The sequence below is a fragment of the Terrapene carolina genome, unplaced genomic scaffold (assembly GCF_002925995.2).
Source record: "Terrapene carolina triunguis isolate 2854851 unplaced genomic scaffold, T_m_triunguis-2.0 Scaffold96, whole genome shotgun sequence".
NCBI classification, from domain to species: Eukaryota; Metazoa; Chordata; order Testudines; family Emydidae; genus Terrapene; species Terrapene triunguis.
Genome location: NW_020664447.1, coordinates 68233261 through 68258327, shown reverse-complemented (window position 1 = coordinate 68258327; position 25067 = coordinate 68233261).

Sequence of the window (25067 nt, the reverse complement as noted above, 5' to 3'; positions counted from 1 at the left end):
AAACAGGTTTACTTTCAGTGAAATGAAGGACTAATGGAAGTGGTGACTAATCATCTCCGTGAGTGCCAGAAGCAATCTCGTGTCATAGCTACTACGCGTGGCGAGATCAATGTTGAACTCCCCTTGCCTTTGTAGTTTAAGGAATAACTCCACTGCCACTGTTCACGTGTTAGTCAGAGTGAGCAGCATACTGGTCAACAGTGCAGGATCCATTCCTGCAGCCCGAAGAGGCAGGGCGCGCAGTACACAAACCGTTGAAAGATGGCACCAAACGCGGACAGAAGCACAGGGATTTCTGAGATGCGAAGCAATGCATCACAGGTCATTGGGACAGGACCCAGGATGCCCCATGACCCTCTCTCTGCCTTCCCACAAGTCTTAGCAGCAGAAGAGAAAGAGGTGCTGTCTGGGATATCTGCCCAGAGTGCCCGCTCCAAATACCGCTGCAAGTGCCGCAAGTGTGAACATGCTATTGTGCAGGCAGCTGACAGTGTGAACACGCAACAGCAGTTTCCCTTCAGCGCTCTCTGAGCAGCGCTGTAACAGCCGGCGCTGTAACTTTGCCAGTGTAGACGTGCCCTTAAAGGTGACAGGGCATTTTTTGCTGAAACTAAAAGTGCTTTTAGGATGGCTGTCTTGCAACGTTTAAATGGCTCTATACTGTTCTGAAGAAGATACAAACATGTCAAATCAGGAAAAGACGAACAATCCCTTGCTGCTTTGATATAACAATTAATTGCAAGAAAATAGCAAGCTGGATTTAATTAGATAGCGAGTAAGGCAGGTCAGTCACTGGTAGGTACTGTAAGGGAAGAACAGGCAAAGGAGGATTTGTTTAACAGAAAACATTTCCTGGATTAAAAAAAAAAAAAAAAAGAGAGAGAGATGTGTGTGTGGGGGGAATGATAAAGCATAACAGATTTTTCTCTTTACGTGGGTTAAAAGAAGAATTTAAGATCTAAAAAAAGAGTAGTTAGCTGTAATTTCAGACAATAGCTGTCAGAGCCTTGTGTATCTTTCATAAGAGCAGGAAATATGGGACTTAGAGTGTGGTGCACTTGGAAACGGATAATCTCCTATCTCCGTCTCCAGTGCATGGCCATGGCAGGGCAAGCTTACTTAGACTCACAGACACTTCATTCTTTTGATTATCTCTGTTGTGGAACTTATTGAAAAGGCATTCACTCCCTTCCCTCCACTTCCATGACATTCATATAATGTTGCTACAGTGGTTCACAATTAGGGGGGAAAATGTAAAGCAGACAGGGTATCTGAAGGGGCTCCTGGGTGGGCTGACAGTAGAAAACTTCAGGTAATGAGGGTTCAAATAGCCAGGAGCTGTTAAATGTGTGGCCTGCTGGCTAACTAGCTTCCCCAATGGTTGTCCGCAGGCAGGAACAGTTGCACTCCAGAAATTCAGTGCATAAAAATGTATGTACTGAAGTCTTCATGTGTGAATCCAAAAGACTGAAGTAAAACCCATGGGACAGCTCTGATATTTGGAGAAAGCCAAGGGTAGAAGTTATCTGAAACTTGGGAAATAGAGAGTTGACTGTAATGACACACAGTAAAGATTCAATAATTAATCCAGGTTTGCAATGGACATGCTTGTCTGGGAACTAATATGTTGCCTACCTTTATGTATAGCCTGCTTCTTTAACAGATCTGAGCTTCCTGTTACAAAAGATCCTCTAAGTAATCAATCTCATGCAATATGACCTACCTTCAGGAGCTCTAATGTTTCATTAGAATTATTGGCAGGTGTAAAAAACATACCAAATTTTACAATTATATATTTTTTTCTGGCTTGCTACATTTCCATGTGTAGTGAAACTGCAATCATTGCCACACAATAGAATTGTTAACAGGCAGTAAAGATGAGAAAAACAAAGAAACCATAAGCTCAAGAGAAACAAATATATGCTCTGAAAAAGGCATAAGGTGAGTAAAAAAATGCTAGTCAATGATAGATTCAAAGGAGAGTTTCAAATCAGGAGTGAACTGCTCAGCAGTGGTGATGTAGTAAAACAAGCCTTAGAGGATTTAATGAAGCACTCTAGCATCCAGAGCTAACGCCACATAGACATGAATGCTAAAATCACAAACAATCAATAGCTCAGAATAGGTAGCCCCCAGTGATTCTAAAGCATTAAAAACTCCCAAATGCACTCATATAATGCAACTTCCTTTATTTTATTATCTCAAACAATTCAGTGGGGAGCAATTCTACCTTTGTTTCATGCACCAGATATAAGTTATAAACCCAGGAAAAATCTAAATTACAGCGTAAAGTAAAAATCTAGAATAAAGATAGTCAGGTGAGTTGGTGCCCTCACTGCAAGATCCAAGTTTAGTTCCTAGTTTACTCAGTCACTCCCTAGTACAGGAGGTTTGGGAGTGGTGTGGAAGTTCCAGACCCAAACCGGGGGGAGGAAATGCCTTGTCATTGTTATATATTGCTCAGCAGTGATCCATCCTTCCTCAGCTGACTAAGGAAATTAGTGATAATTTCTCCTCTCCTCCAGCACAACTAGAAGTTGCCATAATAACATAGGGATAGAAAGGAGCTCCCACCCAGAAAAATCCCCCTGTAATATGAGAATTGTTATTTCCACGCTAAAGAGATTGAAAATACAAATAAATAATGTAACAGTTTTGTCCTGGTAGCACAGGAAGAAAACATTCTTAATGATAAGAAAAAAACAAAATCAGAGTCATCAGAACGTTCAGCGTTTCAGTGGGTTCAATGGGGTAGCATTCGATTAAATTGCCCCAAATTTAGGAGTTTTATATAAACAAGTTTTTGATAATCTTAAATTCAATTAAAAAGTATGGCTGCAGGAGTTCTTCCTCAATGGGCCTGATTCTGATCTCAACTACACTGGTGTAAAACCAGAATTACTCCAGAGAAGTAAACTGACTATTTCCAAATGTACACTGTTGCATTTAAGGTCACAATCTGACCCACTGAGTTCAGTGTGTGTGTATGCACATGCGAATCCAAGAGGGATAAGAGGTTGCTCTTATTGGCAGTTACAAGATTTGTTCAAAATACTTGCAGCTTCAGCTCTTACACAAACCTTTCTCCCCCCTTTGGAATGCTTGGCACATTTTAAGAACTGTGCACTGAGACAGCTGCTGTCGTCCGAGAAAATTTCCACCTCGCCCGTTCATATTCAAGCTGGGGTGTACAAAATGTTGCAAGATAATTTTCTCATCTCCGGTCTGTCCGGCAATGGTTTTCCCCTTACAAAAAGCCTTGGAAAGCAGGTCTCCAAGCTGTGCAGTGGCTATAGCAATGGATAGGAGTTCCCTGTTCCATTTTGGGCTTATAATCAGCCAAATCTTCACAAAATGGAGATCAGTTTTGAAAAGCAATTTTCTTAAAATTATTTGATTCATTTAGTGTAACAGAAAAAACAAAGACCTCCTCCCCCCACATACACACATTTCTGTTAAATTTATTTATTTATTTTCGCTAACCTATGGTCAAATTTTCAAAGGCAGCTAAGGGTCTGAAATGCCCTACTTCCACTGAAAGTCCACTGGTATTGGGCCGCTACCTTCCTCAGGCACTTTTGAAAATCCCACTCTTAGTTTTCAGAAGCCTTTACTGTGCTAGAGGCAAATACATTGAGACTCATCCTCCTGCTAAACGCCATGCTAAACTCTTACTGTGCTCTGTTGTTTCTTGATGTTTCCTTGGAATTTGTAACATTTGCATGGACCACCTTGGGAGGTCCTACTTATGCAGGATAAGGCATTAACATCTTACAAAGAGCATTTCAGTATACTATTTATTTGCATAATACCTGTGGCAATACAGAGCTGTTAAAATGAACCAGGGGTATATGTTATACTAGCAATCACTGCAGGGGGGCAGTAGATGAGTTTATAATGGCCACCACTGGAGACATAAATATAAAATCTATTTGTTATTTCAAACATAGATGGAATTAATGCTTACAACATGGGAAACCAAAGAAAGAACTCACTCAAATTGCAAATGCTGACAAATTGCTGGTTATCCTAATGCATTACTTCCTTCTGCATTCAGCTAATACTGAAGAGCATTCCATCTCAGAGCCCTGGATCCTACTTTCTATGGGTTAACTTTCAGACTACATTTCCCAGGAGGCCCTGAATTTGAGCTTCATCTAACTGAATACAAATTGTCTACTTAAACCAAACCTCTCCAGGGTGTAATTCCCGTAAGAGCAAAGAAGCTTCTACTGAAAGACTCCTCCAAGGAGAGAAAACTTCTCCAAGACAGGAAGTAAACTTAGAGACTCAAACACCACATACTATCGCGGCTCCTTGGAGCTAAGATCAAAATGTAGTGACTGTTCTTATCAGTTTAATTTTTTCTAATGGACAATTGTAAACACCCGTCCAGAAGATGGAATCTCCTGCAGCCATTTTTGAAAAAATTGATGCTGCTTTAAAGATATACTCCACTTCTCCTATTTTGGAAGAAAACTCTTTTTCAACTTCAGCTATTCTTTCATCGGCTGCTGCTGTTCCTGCTTCCCAGAAAACTCAGCAAAAACCTATCCTGAAGACCACCCTTGTTGCCTCACAGAAGACCCGGACCACTTGCAAGAACCAAAACATTAGGAGCTGGCTGAAGAACCCCCCCGTGGATACCTCTGCAGGGAGACCTGGCTCCAGAAGGACGGCTCTTCGGGACTTCACATCCAGGAGCAAGAATATCTCAACAGCTCTTCAGGAGGGGGACCCCCGGAGAACCCTGCCCGCTTCCCAGGACCAGGATGCTGATCGCTGCCCTGCCGGGAAGGATGCCAGTGGAGGAGCCCCCTCAGCGACCCAGGACCAGGATGCTGATCGCTGCCCCGCTGGGAAGGATGCCAGCGGAGGAGCCCCCCCCAGCGACCCAGGACCAGGATGCTGATCACCGCCCCGCCGGGAAGGATGCCAGCGGAGGAGCCCCCCCGGCGACCCAGGACCAGGATGCTGATCGCCACCCCACCGGGAAGGATGCCACCGGAGGAGCCCCCCCACCGATGACCCAGGACCAGGATGCTGATCGCCACCCCGCCGGGAAGGACGCCACCGGGGGAGCCCCCCCGACGACCCAGGACCAGGATGCTGATCGCTGCCCCGCTGCTCCAGAGAGGAATGCTCCGGAAGGAACCACCTCCTCAACCCCAGACCCCAAAACTACTTACCACCCGGCTGTCCGGAGGAGGGCCGCTCGAAGGGGACTGCACCTCAGAGCCCAAGATCTCGATGCCGCACACTGTCCTTCCAGGCAAAGAGACAACGTGGCCAGTGAGTCCAGCGCCCCCCCAAGAGCGACTTCACCTCCCCAAGCTTCTCTACCAGACTCAGAGGAATCACCTGGCGAGTCTGCAGGCACAACAGAGATCCGCCCCACGGAGAGTGAGGCAGGGGAAGAAGACCTCATCTACCTCCAGTACCCGCTCCCTACGGGTCTCCTCCTCTGCCCCTTCTGTCTCCCCGTCCATGGAGTCCAGACCCTCGCGGCCCTCAGCAAACACGTTTGTAAGACCTACAACAAACGGATTGCTTTCCGGTGTAGCCGCTGCGATCTCCCCTTCGAGACCCAAAAGAAATGTAAGTTTAATCAAGCCACGTGCAGGGGACCCCCCACGACCGTGAAAGTGAATGCCACTGACATCCTCCGGGTTCCAACCCTGACCCCCACCGATGATCTGGCTTCAGCACCCCAGCCAGCGTCCCCAGAATCACAGCAGATAAGGGGGGACCAACCGCCAACTGAGGGAAGCGTAACCCCCGCCTCGAGGACTGACGATGCCACCAAAAGGACCAGTCCCGTCTCCAGAATCCCCACGCTGGACCCTGCTGTGAGGGGGACCACCACCACCTCTCAGGTCAACAACCTCACCAGACGCCTCAGCGACCTCATAAAAACCATCCGGCACAACACGGACGCGAGATGCTGCAGCGCTCCCCCACAGGTAACCTCATGCCGCCCTGCCATAGGAGCAACTAGCATCGTACCCCCAGGCTGCACGGCGAGATCCAGCCAACGGAAGAGCCTCCCGTAGCCCCCAGATCCCACAGCCAGACCCCGCGCCCGGGAGACCCAACACCTCCTCCAAGGTTACCCAAAGAGCCTCTGACCGCCAAAAACCCCATGCCCCACCGAGGACCCACCAGCCAGATGCCGCCCGCAGAAGAACCAGAACCATCCCCAGCGCTTCCAAACATGACCACGCCCCGACAAAGCCCAGCACCGGTGCTTCCAGAACCCCACTCCCTCCCGGAAGATCCAGTGCTGCCTCGGAGACACCAAGAGCTGCCCTCCCCGCCACACCAGGACCCCCGCCTCAAGACCCACCTGAACACCGCTCCACAGTCTGAGGGACAACAAGGCCGCAAACCGTCCCTGCAGCACCTGAACCTGCAGAGACAACGCAGCAGGAGGAGCGACGGCCACGAGCAAGGGTCGCCACGCCGTGGCAATCCGCCTGGATGGAGGAGCTGGCAAAGGCTGAGGACTTTGAGAACTTCGACACCCTGATGGACAGACTGACTGCAGAACTGTCTGCGGAAATTACGGCCAGAAGGAGGGAACCCCAGGAAGCCTCGCAGATTCCCTGCGCCGAGCTGTAACACCGCCGCCAGAGAAGGCAGGAGAGGGGACGTCGGCCGCCACTACGATCCAGTGGCTGCATCCCGTATTCAGAAACTATACAGGATGAACCAGACGAAAGCCAAGCTACTGTGCCATCCAGCCCGAGAGGCTCTACTCCTACTTCAAGGATGTGTTCGATCACGAGGCCCAGACCAACTTGTGACACCCAGAGTGCCTTTCCCCGCTACCGCGGATTGACCTCACGGAGGACTTGGAGCGAGATTTTTCCCCGCAAGAAGTGCAGGCGAGGCTGTCGAGGACCAAAACCACCGCCCCTGGAAAACATGGCATCCGCTACCCCCTGCTGAAGAAGCGAGACCCCGGATGCTTGGTGCTCGCTGCCATCTTCAACAAATGCAAGCAGTTCCATCGCGTTCCCCGCTCCTGGAAAAAGTCCATGACCGTGCTCATCCCCCAAAAAGGCGACCAAGACGACCCCGGCAACTGGAAGCCCATCTCCCTCTGCTCCACCATCTACAAGCTGTATGCCAGCTGCCTCACGGCAAGGATCACAGACTGGTCAGTGTGCGAGGGCGCCGTCAGCTCAGTGCAGAAGGGTTTCATGTCCTGCGAGGGATGCTACGAGCACAACTTCCTCCTTCAGACGGCCATCCAGGAGGCCAGGAGGTCCAAGAGGCAGTGCGCAGTAGCATGGCTTGACCTGACCAACGCCTTTGGGTCCATACCCCACCATCACATCTTTGCCACCCTGGGAGAGTTCGGGATGCCAGAAACCTTCATCCAGATCCTCCGGGACCTCTACAAGGACTGCACCACCACCATCCGTGCCACGGACGGAGAGACGGATGCCATCCCCATCCGCCGTGGCGTGAAACAAGGATGCCCCCATCATCTTCAACCTGGCCATGGAACCGCTCATCCGAGCCATCTCCAGCGGCCCGACCGACTTCGACCTGCACGGCAAGAAACTCAGCATTCTGGCCTACGTGGACGATCTGGTCCTGACCACGGACGACCCAGAGAGCCTCCAAGGTATGCTAGATGCCACCAGCCGAGCTACTGACTGGATGGGGCTCCACTTCAATGCGAAGAAGTGCGCAACTCTGCACATTGACGGCAGCAAAAGGGACTTGGTGCAGACAACGGGGTTCCAGATCCAGGGTGAGCCCGTCATCCCCCTGGCAGAGGGGCAGGCATACCAGCACCTGGGCACGCCAACAGGGTTCCGTGTCCGGCAGACACCCGAGGACACCATCCAGGAGATCTTGCAGGACGCCGCCAAGATCGATGCCTCCCTGCTGGCACCATGGCAGAAGATAAACGCCCTGAACACCTTCCTGATCCCACGCATCTCGTTCACCCTAAGGGGATCCGCAGTGGCGAAGGTGCCCCTCAACAAGGCAGACAAGATCATCCGGAAGCTGGTGAAGAAGTGGCTGTTCCTTCCCCAGAGAGCCAGCAACGAGCTGGTCTACATTGCCCACAGGCACGGCGGTGCCAACGTCCCCCACATGGGTGACCTGTGTGACGTCGCGGTGATCACCCACGCCTTCCGCCTGCTGACATGTCACGACGCCACGGTGAGGAACATTGCGGCGAATGCCCTGCGTGATGCGACAGAGAAGCGGATCGGCAGAGCCCCCTCAAACCAAGTCATCGCCACCTTCCTGAGCAGCTCCCTGGATGGGGAATTCGGACGGGACAGGCACGACATCACTTCACTGTGGTCCCGCACTCGCAACGCCACGCGTCGCCTGAGGAAGTGCATCGGCTGCCGCTGGCAGTGGTGCGAGGAGTGCCAGGAGCTGGGAGTCCGGGTGCCGCAGATCAGGTCGGACGACAACACCATCGTCACCCCGACGGCCAGAGGCTTGCTGGAGAGGACTCTGAAGGCCACCATCTGCTCGCTGTACGTGGAAACCCTGAAGCGTAAACCGGACCAGGGTAAAGCTTTTGAGTTGACCAGCAAGTGGGACGCCAGCAACCACTTCCTCGCCGGGGGCGGCTTCACCCGTTTCGCCGACTGGCGGTTCATCCACCGTGCCCGGCTCAACTGCGTCCCGCTCAACGGAGCCGTCCGCCACAGGAACCGAGACAAGCGTTGCAGGAAGTGTGGCTACCCCAATGAGACCCTGCCCCATGTCCTGTGCAGCTGCAAACCCCACTCCAGAGCCTGGCAGCTGCGCCACAACGCCATCCAGAACCGCCTGGTGAAAGCCATCGCGCCACGCCTAGGGGAGATCTCCGTGAACTGCACCATCGCCGGTACTGACAGCCAGCTACAACCTGACGTGGTCGTCACCGACGAGGCCCAAAAAAAGATCATTCTCGTCGATGTCACGGTCTCCTTTGAGAACAGGACCCCGGCATTTCGCGAAGCCCGAGCTCATAAGCTGGAAAAGTATGCCCCCCCCTGGCTGACACCCTGAGAGCGAAGGGCTATGACTTGCAGATGGACGCCCTGATTGTCAGAGCCCTGGGCGCCTGGGACCCCTGCAACGAGCGTGTGCTGCGGACCTGAGGGATCGGTCGACGCTATGCACGTCTCATGCGGCGCCTCATGGTCTCAGACGCCATCCGATGGTCCAGGGACATCTACATCGAGCACATCACCGGCCACCGACAGTACCAGGAGGCGTGAGCCAGAGTGACATCGTTCTCCCACTATGAGAAAGGGACCAAGTGACCTTCTCCGTTGGATCATATGAACTGGAACCATAAACTCCCTGAACATTAAATCTCACCAAATGAGAGTCAATCCATCCTCATCATCATATCCACTCATTATTATCCACACCCAAACATAGCCACTTTATGAACTTCATACCCTCATATCTCAATGTCTGTACTTTGACCCATCAACCTTTTACCCCCAATCGGGGATATTGCAGATTATGTATTCCTCATGCCACCTTATCTTAAACCAAACTTTGCATCCTCGATAATCTGTATGTTATTCCCTGATAACCAGAAACTTCTATGCTCAAACTCTGTTCACAATTTTTTTTTAACATCATCTTAATAAAATTTTTAAATGCTCATTACAAATCTAAAACAAAACAAAAAAGCTGTCTAAAAGAAAAGAGAAAGGAGACATTTTCACTGCAACCCCAACAGTGGACTTCCCAACTCCAAAATGGTTTGCCATGAGCTAGTAGTTGTCTTGTGTTGCCAGTTTCCACAGGACAATAGCTTTTATATACACCTTGTACACGGTAGGTTGTAGGAATGCTACTAGCAGACTTGGCTTCTATATCAGATATGGACTGCCTACAAAGCTTCTCATAGAGATATACTAGAGATGTGTCTTCCATGAGACCCTTTAATATTCTGCCAGGTCTGACTGAGATTATTTTAAGTAAGGTATGTTGCACATAGTGCCACCTAGTGGCTAAAATGTATAACGCATTTTAGCATTCCAATACAATAGCCACCAGCTTCTGCACTGGTATGGATTACCTAAATTGAATATTCTGGCACTGGAGGTTTGGTGCTAGCTTCTCACACAGATCCATGAAGGTCAGTTTCCTCATTTGGAAGTTCTGAAGCCCCTGCTGGTCATCCCAAGCTTCCAAAAGGATGTGATCCCATCACACTGTACTGGTTCTGCTGCACCAGAACAGATGGTCCACACAGGGGCATACTGTGGCAATACCAACATTCACCATAGCTGTACCATGGGAGCTGAATGAATTGCCATTCACCCTCAAGGGCAGCTGTCTTTGACATGACATAAAGTTATGTCCAAATTCCATTCAGCATTTCTCTGATTGCCTACTCCATCACATTTGTCTTGCAGTAAGAAGCAAGAGCAGAACCTGATCATCAGCCAGTTGTTCCATGTCTTCTATGCAGTTTTTCAGGAGGAAGACCTGAGCAGGAATTGCCATAGAAAATGTGTGAAGATGGGGGGACAGTACCAATAATACACAGCAAAGTGGTTCTTAGACTGTCCCCCTGTGATGCACAAAACCCTGAGATCTTGCTTCTGAAATGGTAGCGCAGCATAACAGAAGCATCAGTGTGGACCTGGGTATATGCATGTACCCAGCACTATACTTGTGTTCAGAAGAGCATATGGGGACACTCAGCATGGGTACAGAGAATATGCACAAGCAAGTACACAGGCAAGTAACCGAGTATGTGCACCAGTGTAGACAAGGTGAGTTTGGAAAGCCAGAGCCCTTCCATTCATCTTGTAAGTGGTTGATATTTAACTCCTTTGAAAGTTAGTAAAGTAGTAGATGGACAACTTCCTTACTTTTAAATAGATGGGGCCATCATCTTACAGGGAACCAAAATGCTCCTGGGGTAAGGAGAAGAACTGGATTCTTTCCTGTATGCCAGTAGCTCTTATAATTTCAACCACTGTACAAAGTTATAGATGTGAAGAGTGATTTCCCTTTGAGGGTGTATTAGTTTTAATCTTCTCTCCTAAGAAAGTTACCCATATAAATTGTATCCTATGATGCTAGTCATTTTTGCCACCCTTCCCTAAACTGTTAAGTGTGTTCATTCATGGTCAGGTGGTCACATTTCTATTATGAGATGTATTCTTCAACTTGCAATATTAAACTGCCTTCTTTGCATCCACAGCTAGATACAGGAGCTCATTAATCTTCTTTTGCTGTTATTTCCAATTCAAATTACACTATAAACATTGAAATATGTTTATCGTCATTACTCCAATAGGAGAAGTTTTTATTTTGTGTTGTAAGTAAGCAGTGGAAGACTAAAAGTTTTGAATATGTAAGTTTTTATAATCCCGAAGAGACACATCTCGCAGTGATAACATAATATTTAATTCACTTGCTGGGATGTAAAACAGATAAAACTTTAAATATAGAGTTTTGTGTCAAAGGATTGCAGCTGGCTTTATACTCTCTATTTGGGTACAACATAGATTGAAAAACCATTTTATTAATTTCCTTTTTTGGTTAGTAACACAAACCATCTGCTGTATCCACCAGACAGACTTTTTGCATACAAAGGGAACAGTTATTAAGATACACAGTAAACAATAAGGCATACAATTGCATTTGCAAAAGTGCTTCCTTTATTGTGCCTGTATTGAACATTCTAAAGAAGAATTGGTCAATTAAACAGCCCTCATTAATTGACCTGGAACCACTCTAGATATACATTCTAGGAAAAATGGGGTTCAGTCAAGGGATTCAGTGCCTCTTATCTGTTTTCCAATTCTTCCCATTCCTAGTGTTGGTTTCTAATGACCTTATTCAAAGAAAAGAAAGTCACACTGTAAATAAAGCACTTGGTGTTGCCCCTGATGTGCATGAGAACTGTTCAGAGAGGTATCCAGGGTGAAGGAACTGTGCCCCTGTGACAAGTGAGGGCTTGTCTGGAATTTCCTACTCCAGTATAGAGGAAGGCTGGAGAAGGGATGTGACGAGATGGTGTGGCATGGAGTAGCGGAAAAACAGAAGGAGTTACAGAAAATTCTCCCAAGAGTTTCAGCAGACCCAGCAACAAGAGAGACAGTCTTTGCTAACCTGGCAAGCAGAACAACAACTGAGCCTACAGAAATTTATTACAGGCTAGGTTCAGGTACAGCAACAACTCAGGGAGAAGCTGCTGAGTGCCCTGATTAACATTTGAGAGGGCACAGTCAGGAGCAGGCTGGGAGAAGAGGGTATGGGCCCACTGTTTGGCTCCCTACCTCTTGGGAGACGCACAAGCAGCATATATGGTACTGAGTGATGCACAGCAGCTGACTGCTATATAGTAAAAGCAGCCATTCTAGACAGAATGGGGGCAATCTGCCAAGTCGTACAGGCAGAAGTTTCGGTTGGTAAGTTGGTCAGAGGGGACACATCTTAGGACCTTTGCCAAAAAATAACAGATTGGGCCACTAGGTGACTGAGGCCTGAGGAATGGGGGAGGTGATGGACTCCATTATTTTGAAGCAGCTATTACAAAGTGTCCCTACGGTCACTAGATTTTGGTGCAGAAACACTTACCCGCCACTTTAGAAGCTGCCATAAAATTCACTGAGGAGTTTGTGAAGGCGGACATCTCTGATAAACAAGTCCATCCATTCAAAGGACATGACCCGTGGAGTGGCGGGGGGGGGGGGGGGGAAGGTGGAGAGTTACTGCCAATAAAGATACCAGAAAAGAAGAGAGGACAAGGAGACCCACAACATGAAATGTTGTCTTACTAGTGTCCGGGTTCAGGACATTTGAAAAACAATTGCCTCTATATGGACTGTAATTTTGCTGAGTTCTGTGAGTGGACAGAAACCTTGAGGGGCAGTCAAAACAGACACCCACCATCTCTCCGAGGGACAGCCCTGATAAATTCTGTTGCAGAGTCCTCACTGGTCAGAAGAGACAGAGTGAAGCCCTATTACTGCAGTTCTCAAACTGTGGGTCAGAACCTCAAAGTGTGTTGGGACCCCATTTTAATGGGGTCACCAGAGCTGGCATTAGACTTGCTGGGGCCTGAGGCAGAGCCCGAGCCTCACCATGCAGGGCCAAAGCCTAAGCCTAAGGGTTTCAGCCCTGGGCTGCTGTGCTCAGGTTACAGGCCCCCTGCCTGGGGCTGAAGCTCTGGGGCTTCGGCTTTGGCCACCCCCCTGCCCAGGGTAGCGGGGCTCGGGCGAGCTCAGGCTTCTGTCCCCACCTCCTGTGTAGTATTTTTTGTTGTCAGAAGGGAATCACCGCGCAATGAAGTTTGAGAACCCCTGTCCTATTAGATGGTGCCAGGAGAGGTAGTAAAACTGACATGTATTCACAGGGAGGAGAAAATCTGACTAGTGACCAAAGTACCTTTAGAATTTCAGGGAACATTTAGATAGAAGTGGGTTGGGGTGGTCAGGAACTTGCCCCAGTTCATATTAATCAAAACAGATTGGAGCCTTTTTCTTTTAAGGGAGGTGGGGGAGGAATATCCAGAGATGCAAATGGCCAGAAAGGGCAGGACCAGACACAAGAGGTATCAAGGAATAGGTCTGGAAGCCATAGAGGGGCTAGAGCAGGGGTCGGCAACGTTCGGCACGCGGCTCGCCAGGGTAAGCACCCTGGCGGGCCGGGCCAGTTTTATTTACCTGCTGATGCGGCAGGTTCGGCCGATCGCGGCCCCCACTGGCCACGGTTCGCCGTCCTGGGCCAATGGGGGTGGCGAGAAGCCACGGCCAGCACATCGCTCGCCCGCGCTGCTTCTTGCCGCCCCCATTGGCCCAGGACGGTGAACCGCGGCCAGTGGGGGCCGCGATCGGCCGAACCTGCCACGTCAGCAGGTAAATAAAACTGGCCCGACCCGCCAGGGTGCTAACCCTGGCGAGCCGTGTGCCGAACGTTGCCGATCCCTGGGCTAGAGTAAAAAGAAATGGGGCATCTTAGATGGGAGACAAGCCAAGAATCCAATGGCCTAAGGAAGACCCCAAAGTAGAGGAGAATACAAAGGAGGCAAAACTAGAACAAGGTGAGGCAAATGCAGAAGGCATAAGGGGAAGTAAAAATATTGAGAATCACAGGGACCTGGGACAAGAACAAGCAGATGTGGATGTTGAAAGTAACCTGGATAAGATAGGAGTAAGGGAGACTTACAAGCAGGGGAGTCCCATGGGGCAACGGGTTACCCTGGAGTGAGGAGAGGTAGGCAGAAATGGAGATGTGGGGGTTACCCCCCTCCATTGGAGTGGACCTTTTGTGGGTGGAAGAGGAAAGGGGGAGAGCTAGGGGAAGGAAGGGAGAGAACACAGTGGCCTCCAGAAGGAAGGCAGAACCCGAGGAGAGAAAATGCCCTGGTAAAGGAAAGGAAAGGAAAAGAAAAGAAAGGAAAGGTAGAGACGTGTGTGACAGACTGTGAGTAGCTAAAGGCTGACTCACTCTATGCACTTTAGAACAGTTAACTCATGAGGTAAATAGAGGAGGTAATAATTTAAGTACTAAGTGATTAACTAATTAGCTGGGTGATTCTACGGGAAGAGGCAGTAGAGAGAGGTAGCCTGAAAGGAAGGGCCAGAGAAGCCCAGGATCTCAAGGAGGTGTGATCTCTCCCCCATCTCACCATGTGCCTACATAGAATGTAAGACCCTTGAGATGTGGGGAACATGTTCTGTTATATTCACACCGTAAACAAAGAACTTAGTGTTGAACTTGCCACTGGTGTGCATGAGGACTGTTCAAAGCGGAACCCAGGGTGAGGAAACACTGCCCTGTGACAGAGGGTGATATAATTAATGCCAATCAACATGGGTTTATGGAAAATAGATCTTGTCAAACTTTTTTTTTTCCATGAGCGTACAAGCTTGGTTGATAAAGATAACAGTGTTGATGTAATGTACTTAGTGTTCTATAAGGTATTCGAATTGGTACTGCACAACATTTGGATTAAAAAACTGGAATGATATAAAATTAACATGGCACACATTAAGTGGATTAAAAACTGGCTGATAGTAATGTAATTGAAAATGAGGTCAGGTGTTTCTAGTTGTGTCCCAGAGACTGGTTCTTGGCCCTACAATATTTACAATTTTTATCAATGACCTGGAAGAAAACAAAGTCATCACCGATGAAGTTTGCAGATGACACAAAAAGCTGGGGAGTAGTAAATAATGAAGAGGATGGGTCACTGATACAGAGCAATCTGGATCGTTTGGTAAGCTGGGTGCAAGAAAATAATGTGTTTCAATATGGCTAAATTTAGGAACAGGTGCTAACCCTGGCGAGCCGTGTTACAAAGAACAAAGAAAATAGGCTATACTTACAGGATGGGGATTCTATAATGAGAAGCTGTGACTGAAAAGTATTTGGGGATTGTGGTAAATAGTCAGCTGAACATGATCTCCTAGTGAGACACAGTGGTCAAAAGGACTAATGCGATCCTTGCATAAATAAACAGGGGAACATTATTTTACTTCTCTATTTGGTACAGGTGTGATCACTGCTGGTCATGTCAGTTCTGATGTTCAAGAAGGATGTTGATAAATTGGAGAAGGTTCAGAGAAAGGGTCACGAAAATGATTAAAGAATTAGAAAACACACCTTATACTGATACACTTAAAGAGCTCAATCTATTTAGCTTAGCAAAGAGAAGGTTAAGGTGTGACTTGATTATAGTCTGTGAGTACGTACACAGGGAACACATATTTAATAATGGGTTCATCAACCCAGCAGAGAAAACTATAACATGGTCCAATGGCTGGAAGTTGAAGCTAGACAAATTCAGACTGGAAATAAGGTGTAATTTTTTTTTTTAAGTGAGAGTAATTAACCATTGGAACAATTTACCCAGGGATGTGGTGGATTCTCCATCCCTGATCATTTTTAAATCAAGATTGGATATTTTTATAAAAGATTTGGAGTAGGAATTATTTTGGGGCAGTTCTAGGGCCTGTGTTATACAAGAATGTCAGATTTGATTATGACAATGGTCCCTTTTGGCCTTGGAATCTGTGAATCTCACCATAATACAGGACACTTTGCCATTACTTTAAGCAAGGAAGTGATAGATACTTAGAGTTCCGTTGTAATTTCTTATAGAGGTCCTTGGAGGACAGGCCTGACTGCGAGTGATTTAGAGACTTTTTTCCAGTTTTAGTGACTTTGTGTTGGAATTCTGTCAGCAAAATGTATCTTCAAAGCCATTTTATCCAGAGCATTTATTACTCAACCAGGTTCACAGAGTGAATAATATTTCCCTGTTGTAACACCATTTTTCTTCCATTGAACTTTCTCCATATCATTTGGAAAAGGGCTACTGAAACTTCCTGTTAGAAAATGACCAGAAAACAAAGGTGAACTTTTGCATCCAACTCCTGCCCTGAATAAAATGAGCCCTTTCACTAAAGGCAGTGACAGGATTCTGCTCTCAGTTACACTGGTATAATACACGCAGGGTGACTCCACTGACTATATTTGATTTACTCTGGATTTACACCAGTGTACCTGAGAGCAGAATTTGGTCCGGTGACTTTTAAATGCCAGACATCAGGAATGATTGAAAATCTGCAACTGAGGCTTGATTATTAGAAAATATATATTGAATTTCTCTGTGACTGCTCCTGCTACTTAATCCTAGCAATAACCATGGTGACCGTTGTACAGAAATGCACACAGAGGTCAAATTCAATAAAACCTGCTGTGTCACAAAGCACTGACTAATTTAACTCTTCTTAAGCTGCTTGTTGCTATTTCCCATGAATTAAACATACAATTGATGCAGGTATTTTTATACCCCCATTTATTATATCTGCATAAAATACAGATGAGTTTGAGCTAGTCTGTGTAAACCAGAAATTGTTTTTATGATAGCATAGATCTTCATGCCACTTATCCAGCCTGCAATATGCATGCTGTGTCACCATACAGCATACATTACCAGCTAAAGGACTTTGGTACTGTTTAATCCCCAATAAAATTATTTACCAATGTTTTCTGTCCTGTTAATCCAAGCTATTCACATTCAACTAGCAGATTCCCCTATACAAAGCAGCAGCCTGACTGTCTAAAGGGTTTAAGCTTATGTGCGATAAAATGATATTATGTTTCCTTCTGTTTGGAAAGTTGTGCTATCTAGGGGATTACAGTGGTATTGCACCAACCATCACACAGACACTGGCAGGGGTGGGAGGGAGACAGGAGATTTTGTCAATTTAAAAATGGCTTTTTGTATGAAATCAAAAGATACAACAAAACAAAAACCAACCCCCCCACCCCATCCCACCTCCCAACTTTGTCTTTCACAAGCTCTAATCCTCTCTTGGGTTTTTTCCAAGGGCTTCATGGACCACAGTATGAAACATGCTGTCATACTGATCACATTGCAAGAGGACACTTAAAAAAAAAATAGAGAGAGCTTGATAACCTTCATTGTCAAATGGAAGGCAAAAAGGTGGCAAATGCACTCAAATTAGTTGTTGTTTTTTTTTAAAAAAGCTAGGTAGGAAGGTGATAGAAAGACAGAAGAGCTTGTCAACCTGGAATATGTTTGCCTGGTGGTTGCCAAGAATAAAAGATTCACAGAGTGGATGATCTTCTCAATGTTTTTTTTTCAGAATTTAAAATAAAGAGAATTGCAGATTAAAAGAATGTTGCCCTTACAGGAGATCTATAAATTCTCGTATTTAGCAAACAATAAATGCTTTGAGAATAAAGTAAATCAGATTAGACTATTACCCACCATCTCCACTTTAGAGAACAGCTTATTTTATGGCAGAAAAACTAAGGCTGTTATGGATCTTCTTTAATAAGAGACATAACACAACTATGTTTTAATATTATTGGAGAAAAAATTGCATCCTATTCTCCTTTCTCATATATCAGTTCAAAGCAGAAGTTAAATGGTTGTAAAACAAAGGAAGAATAAGCCCTTATTGTACAAGCATCTAGCAACAGTACATGTACTAGAAAAAATTGCCAAAAAATAATGAAAACTGTGTAGTCTTCTTGAAACTAATCAATTTGCTGAATTTTTACTAGGGCTTGTTTTGTTTCCCTTCTTCTCTTTGCTGGGTTAAACCCTGTAGACCAGTTATGCTATCTAATGGGATCTGTGCTAATGGTAATTCTTTTCAAAGACAACTGTGATCTTTAAACTGATTTGTTTTCTATTACTTATTTTATTGGTTTAATACCAGTTAATTCTCCTTTTGGGGGTTTCCCTTACACTTTATAATCCTCAGTTGAATGAAATAATGTCTTTTGGAGTTGAAAATCCACCCATAAGGAAAACAGGGAACTAATTTTTAATCGGCAGCTTTGTAGGTGATTTTTGTCCCAGATCATTCACATTAGTGTATTTGTAAGCGAGGAGTTTGTTCTCAGTATGGTGCCCCATGTTAAATTCCACTGAATGAAAATAATGTGATAAGCACAAAGGAAGATGATATTCAGTCTAACTACATCTACCCTAAGAACAACCTCCAATAAGCAGCCGCTTGTCTTAAGCAACCATTCTGAAGTATCCCTATGTGGTTTACAGAGCATTCTTGTTCAGCTATTAAAAAGAGCTATGTTTCTACTAGGAGGCCATTTTTGATGGCCTCACATGTGAATTCTTGAAGACAAGCATCACAGCATAAATTTCCCAACATACGTTGTGCTCATTAATCTGAAGAGGTAATTATCACTGACAAGAACTAAGCACAGTATAGGGTGATGCCCCACAAGCTACCTCCTACAAAACAACTCTGCCACACCAATGAACCTTTTGACTTCCTACAGTATTGACTTCCTAGACAGACATCCAACCACTAATGGCTTTAAAATAATGACATTAAACTCCGGTTGTTCACCTGGGACCAAAATATATATTTGAACCCAACTATCAAAAGGTGAAATGTTGGGCTATAGAGTAGACTGTATATATTTCTAAAGAAACTGCATGCTCCCGCTAGCAGGGATTTTTGGATGAACCAATATTACTTTAATATCGCTGACTCAAGCAGAATGCATGGTCTTTATTCCATCTCTCTGTTGTTCTCATCCAAAGTTTTAGGAGGGGACTATTGTATAAAGCACAACAAACGTTTTTGTGGGATTTTTTAAGGACACAAATGGGAGTTAGTTGCCAAGCTCCCAAATCTCCTCCACTCCCCTTTATTTTGAAATGGTAAATTCTGAGTGAAGGCTGTTGTTGACTTGCTGTTCTTAAAATCTTCCTGTTTTGCATTTTAGAATATGTTGGCTTTAACTAAGCCTACAAGGATCAATCTCTTGATAATTTTCTTGCGCACAATACCAATACAATTAATTATGTAGCACTTGTGATGAGCACTTGAAATTAAGCCTTCAGACCCAGATTTCCAGTTTTCTTTACAAGACTGAAACAGAAACAACCATGGAAATGATGCATATAAATAATCTGTAAAACGGCAGGGGTAAATAGCTCTTTTCTCTTTCACTGATTCAGTATCTTGTCTACAAATTACTGCCCCATAGTCTAGCAATTCATCTTCACTCAGTTCAGTTCTGCACTGCAGGAATATCAGACACCCCAGTGAAGTGAATCATGAAAGCACTTTTTCATGTCACAGCCAGTTTTCCCATGAGCCATAGGTCCACAAATAAAACAAGAATGTAATGGATGCATTTTGGTTTATTTGTTTTTAGATCTGTATTATTTTTTCTCCAAATTGAATGTAAATTAGGAAATGCACACAGACCACCAAAGGCTGCAAAATAGCTCCTCTCCTATGGTCTGAACCTTACCTCTTGGTAGAGCACTGTTCCTAATGCCAACCAACCAGGGATCCTTCAGCAAGGATTGAAGGTTGGTTTTTAACTCTGAACTAAATAAGCAGTACAGTGTACCACTAGACTCAAATAGGGTGTCCTTTCCCCCCGTTTCCAGTAGAGAGATGTGCAACATCATAAAAACCATGATATCCCAATTACTACCCTAGTTGGTAGGCTAAGGATGGAATGACCATGGAGACTAATGTATTCTCTCACTATCCAGGAAATTCCTCCAAGCCATGTCTATAGCACACTGGTTGGGTGGATTGGGGAAACTGCACATGGGTATTACTTCTATACCAGATTTTTAGTGTGTGGAGATTTCACCAGCACTAACTTCCATAAATATATATTTTTAAAAACTTTGTGAAACATTTTCTTTATTCAGAACAATATAAATAGATAAGCCACATAACCATATATCCATATAATCCCTCAGGTTTGAGAAGTCAGACCTGCTCTGCTTTGTCTCGTGTCCTTTTTTCATATGGTGAAGAAGAACTGGTCTTAATTTATTTTGTTAGGAAAACCTCCTTCTGAGTTCCAGGCTGTATGAAAAATAAATGAAGATGATGCATAAATGTGATCAATATGCTTTGCAATATACACTAGAGCAGCAGATGGAAAAGATTAAAAATGGCTTTATTACATGACAGGAAAGTGATCTTGGATGTTCACCGATGGATGAGAATGCGTGCAGAGCAAGATGGTAGCTGACGCCAGTGTTTTCAAACTTCCCAGCTGAACTTAAAACACAATGATTTGAGAACACAGCGATCAAGAAATGTATAGCAACAAACTTTTCACAGACTGATCACGCATTAAACAGTTTAAGATGTACGAGGATTTAAGACACAACTAACCCCTATTGTTTCAAAAAGAGACATTCAAATACCTAATTAATTTTTCATTTGTTTTATAGCTCTAGCAGATGTTGCATTTTCACACATTAGCTCATTGCTGAGATGCTTGCTTAAAAAAAAAAAAAGGTCTTTGTTAAATTCCAAACTAAAGAATTTTCCAAAACTCACACAGAATGAAACGTGGGAGTGCGAAGCATTGACTGAATGATTACAGCATTGGAATTACCATGGATTTCACTCTGGGGATGGTAAATCTTTAGCATATACTTTCCTACTACAATATATTTATGATCTGGCAATTAAAAGAGCCAAGAATGCGCTGATGGACATAGTAAAGCTAAAGGCACACACAAGAAACTCCCCTGGAATGGGTTGGAACTGAAAGGCTGAAAACATCTATGGATGCTCTGCTGTGGAAACTGCCACCATCTCAGATTTCCATTGAGGCTATTACACCTAAACGGCAGAATATTGATTTGGCCAACTTGCAAAATCAAGACCTTACCATAGCTAAATTGAGCCTGGACAGAGATTGAATTGAATATAAAGGAGTTCCCTTAAAGATATACAACCCTCTGATGGAGAATCAATCTGGGTAGCCAAACCCAGTGATCAATTGGTTTGGATTAGACAGCAAACTTACATGTGTTATGATTTACCCATTGAAGGACACCAAGGTGTTAAAATACACTGGCAAGAATGCAGCAGATTGGTTGGTGGGCATGGATAAATCAGGATGTTAGGCAATATGTAGATAGTTATCTAGTAGTGTGCACAAGTACATTTTGAATCTGACAAGAGAATAGCAAATAGAAGGTTAATGGATTTGCCTTCAAATTTATTATATTGGGTCATTGCCAAAAATGGCCAGAGAAAATATATATGCCTTGGTCATTGTGGATGCTTTCTCCAAACGGGTAAAACAATCTGGATAAGAAACAACATGGCAATTGCTACTGCTAAGGTTCTGCTTAAGGAGATCTTTACCAATAAGATAATGCATAATATCAGAATAATGCTGGGAATATAGCAGAAATATCATATTGCTTATCATCCAGAGTCATCAAAACTGGTAGGAAGAAGTAATAGAATTTTAAAGGTTAGGCTTACTGCATACCTTAAAGAAAATTAAAAGATTAAAACATTAAATTGACTTAATACTGATGGCGCTTCAAGGTATTCCAAACAGGATAGCTTCCTGTGAAATCAAGACAGGACATAGAATGTTACCTGAACACTTGCTTTGTGCTGTGCCAGGCTTGGTACCACACACTGCTGTAGTTGATCAGTGGTTGCTACAGCTAAAAGAGCATCTGAGAGAAATTAATCTGTGGGCAGACAAAAGCAGGGGTGTGAAACAAAGAGAGAATGCTCAAGGTTTTGATGCCACAACAAAGATGCAAGAGTTGCAAATAGGAGATCAAATAATGAAAAAAATCTACAATGAAAAAGTAAACCCAGGAAAGGGTTAATTAGTGAAAATAGTGATAAAGTTGGAAATCTCACTACAGCTATGGGCAATGTAAAATGCAATGGGTACACATATATATTTATAAACATAAGCACCTCTTAAACATATCCCAATAGGGAAAATACCTAGCCTCATTACCAATACATATTTGCTGGACTGGAATAGGAATGAAACACAACTGGGACAGATATCCTCTGAAACCTAGCTGGGTAACAAAGTCACTTCTTGATTATAGTTACTGCTCAGAAGACTTGCAAGTTTATTTCTCACTATCCCTGCCAAATAATTAAATAAAGAGAATCTGTATAAGACAATAGTACTGTACATAGCTAGACAAAGACTCTGTTTTCAAGGAACCTGCACAGGTACATCAGATACTGGTAAAACTGGATGGTGACAGGCACCCCTTATGGTCTGCTGCATAAATTTGCAAGCCCAGTGAATCTTCTAATGTGAAGCCCTAGGGGCTATGCCACCCATCTGTGGCATAAATCTTAGTAATGTGATGGAAACCCAAGAAAGAACTAATCTCAACTGTCTAGTATGGCTGAATACCTGGCATGGATATCAAACATGTGCCATGTAGACTGGAAATGGAGAATACTGTGTGGTTACACAACAGTTAAAATACAGTTATGAAGGGAAAGTATACCAATCAGTTCAACTGATGTTTTTATTCCTAAATTTGAAACTATCATTGGATCAATCAAAATTATTCCTATGCCCAAATTTGTTAAACCAGTAGTCATAAAACGTCAACCAAGCTTTGGTTTTAGGGCTATGCAATTACTTCCTAATTTTACAATACCAATTGCTAAGTTGAATCTACATTTAAAGTCTTTGCTAAAATGAAATACAAACAAGCATATTAAATATAGTAAATAATCAAATAGAACAAACATTAAAACCAGTTAACTGGTGAAAGGACATAAATACAACATCCATCTGTTATTTAGTTTTAAAACATTGTTATAAATATACGTGTTGGTAACTCTATTAATGCTTTCAACGTAACTGAAAATAAAGTGTATGTTAAAGAATTGGCTAAAGAAACCCAAAAGGAAACAATCATTGGAGTATACCATTTTACTCCATCATGTAAAAGAAGTGGCACCCTGAAAATATATTTCGAAGAGTATAGAGGGAAGACTGTTGGGGTTCTGTTAAAAGGAAATAAATATCAATGCTCTAAAATCGAGACATCCCTCAAAATGCATTCACAGGAAAAATTCTAATTGGGTTTCTTTGTAATGATTCACAAATAAAACTGGACTTTAAAAGAAGAAAAAAAAACATGTTTAAAAAGGATAGGAAAAGTTGACATTAAAGAATCATCATGTTTTCCATAACTTGCTCTCCTCTTTCTAATAAATTAAGGCTAGCACAGAATAACATATAATGACTTGTAACTCTGAAATATAAAATAAAAAATTAATAGTAAGATTAAAAGTTTTTGATACCTCTATTTCTAATGATTCATAATTAGGTACAGTGAATGAATACAGATGAAGCAACACTTAGGACAAGTCCTTGCTGGCATAAGTGTGGTTTTCCCAGTTCTTATTTTACATGGAATTGCTAATCTGCTTAAAATGTAATTGCTGATGAAACCAAGGGACTGTGTTGTGTTGGAAGATGTAAGTAAAAGATACACAAACAGGTAATGAAAAATAACACCCCCCTCTTTTTTTCTGAAAAAAAAGCCCCCCCAGAGCAGGGTGACACAAAAACAATATGAACCAGAAAGTGCAAAACCAGCTTGCACATGTGTAATTTATGGATTAGCTAAAATCTAAAGGGTTGATGTGCTAAAAGCCAATTGGATAAAAAGTGAGTAATGTAATGTAGAAATATATAAGAGACCTAAGGTCTGGTCTACACTGGGGGAGCGGGGGAGGGAGCCACCTGGACTACAAGTACGGCGCTTGCAGCAGGGAACCGAGAGCCCATGGGGGCAGCCTGGCTCCCAGTTGTGGGAAGTAGGGAGACAAGAGCCTGCGGGGAAGCTGGGCTTCTGGCGGCATGGAGCTAAAAGCCCAGGAGCAGCCAGGCTCCAGGCAGGGAGCTGCATGAGGAACTGAGAGCCCAGGCTCTCAGTCCCCTCACCCACCCACCCACACACTACCCTTCTTAATTTGGTGGAAACACTCCTGGTGAGGACACGCACCACCAACAGAAGGAGGGTATTGTAGTCATGAACCACCACAGTAATTACTAACACCTAAAATAGGTCAACTTATGTTTCTAGTGTAATGCCCTGGATGCCCTGACATCCATATGCTTAATTTACATTAAAGAAAGAGATCTTGGAGTCATTGTGTAACCATCCATTCAATGTACAGCGGCAGTCAAAAACGCTAACAGAATGTTGGGAATCATTAGGAAAGGGATAGATAATAAGACAGAAAATATCATATTGTCTCTATATAAATCCATGGTACGCCCACATCTTGAATACTGCGTGCAGATCTGGTCACTCCATCTAAAAGGATATATTGGAATTGGAAAAGGTACAGAAAAGGGCAACAAAAATGATTAGGGGTATGTATTAGGAGGAGAGGTTAATAAGATTGGGACTTTTCAGCTTGGAAAAGAGAAACTACAGGGAGGATATGATAGAGGTCTATAAAATCATGACTGGTGTGGAGAAAGTAAATAAGGAAGTATTACACCTTCTCATAAACAAGAACTAGTTGTCACCAAATGAAATTAATAGTCAGCAGATTTAAAACAAAGAAAAGGAATTCTTTCTTTACACAATGCAGTCAACCTGTGGAACTCTTTGCCAAAGGATGTTGTGAAGGCCAAGACTATAACAGGGTTGAATAAAGAACTAGATAAGTTCATGGAGGATAGGTCCATCAGTGGGTATTAGCCAGGAAGGTATGTAAAACCAAGCTCTGAAGTGTCCCTAGCCTCTCTTTGCC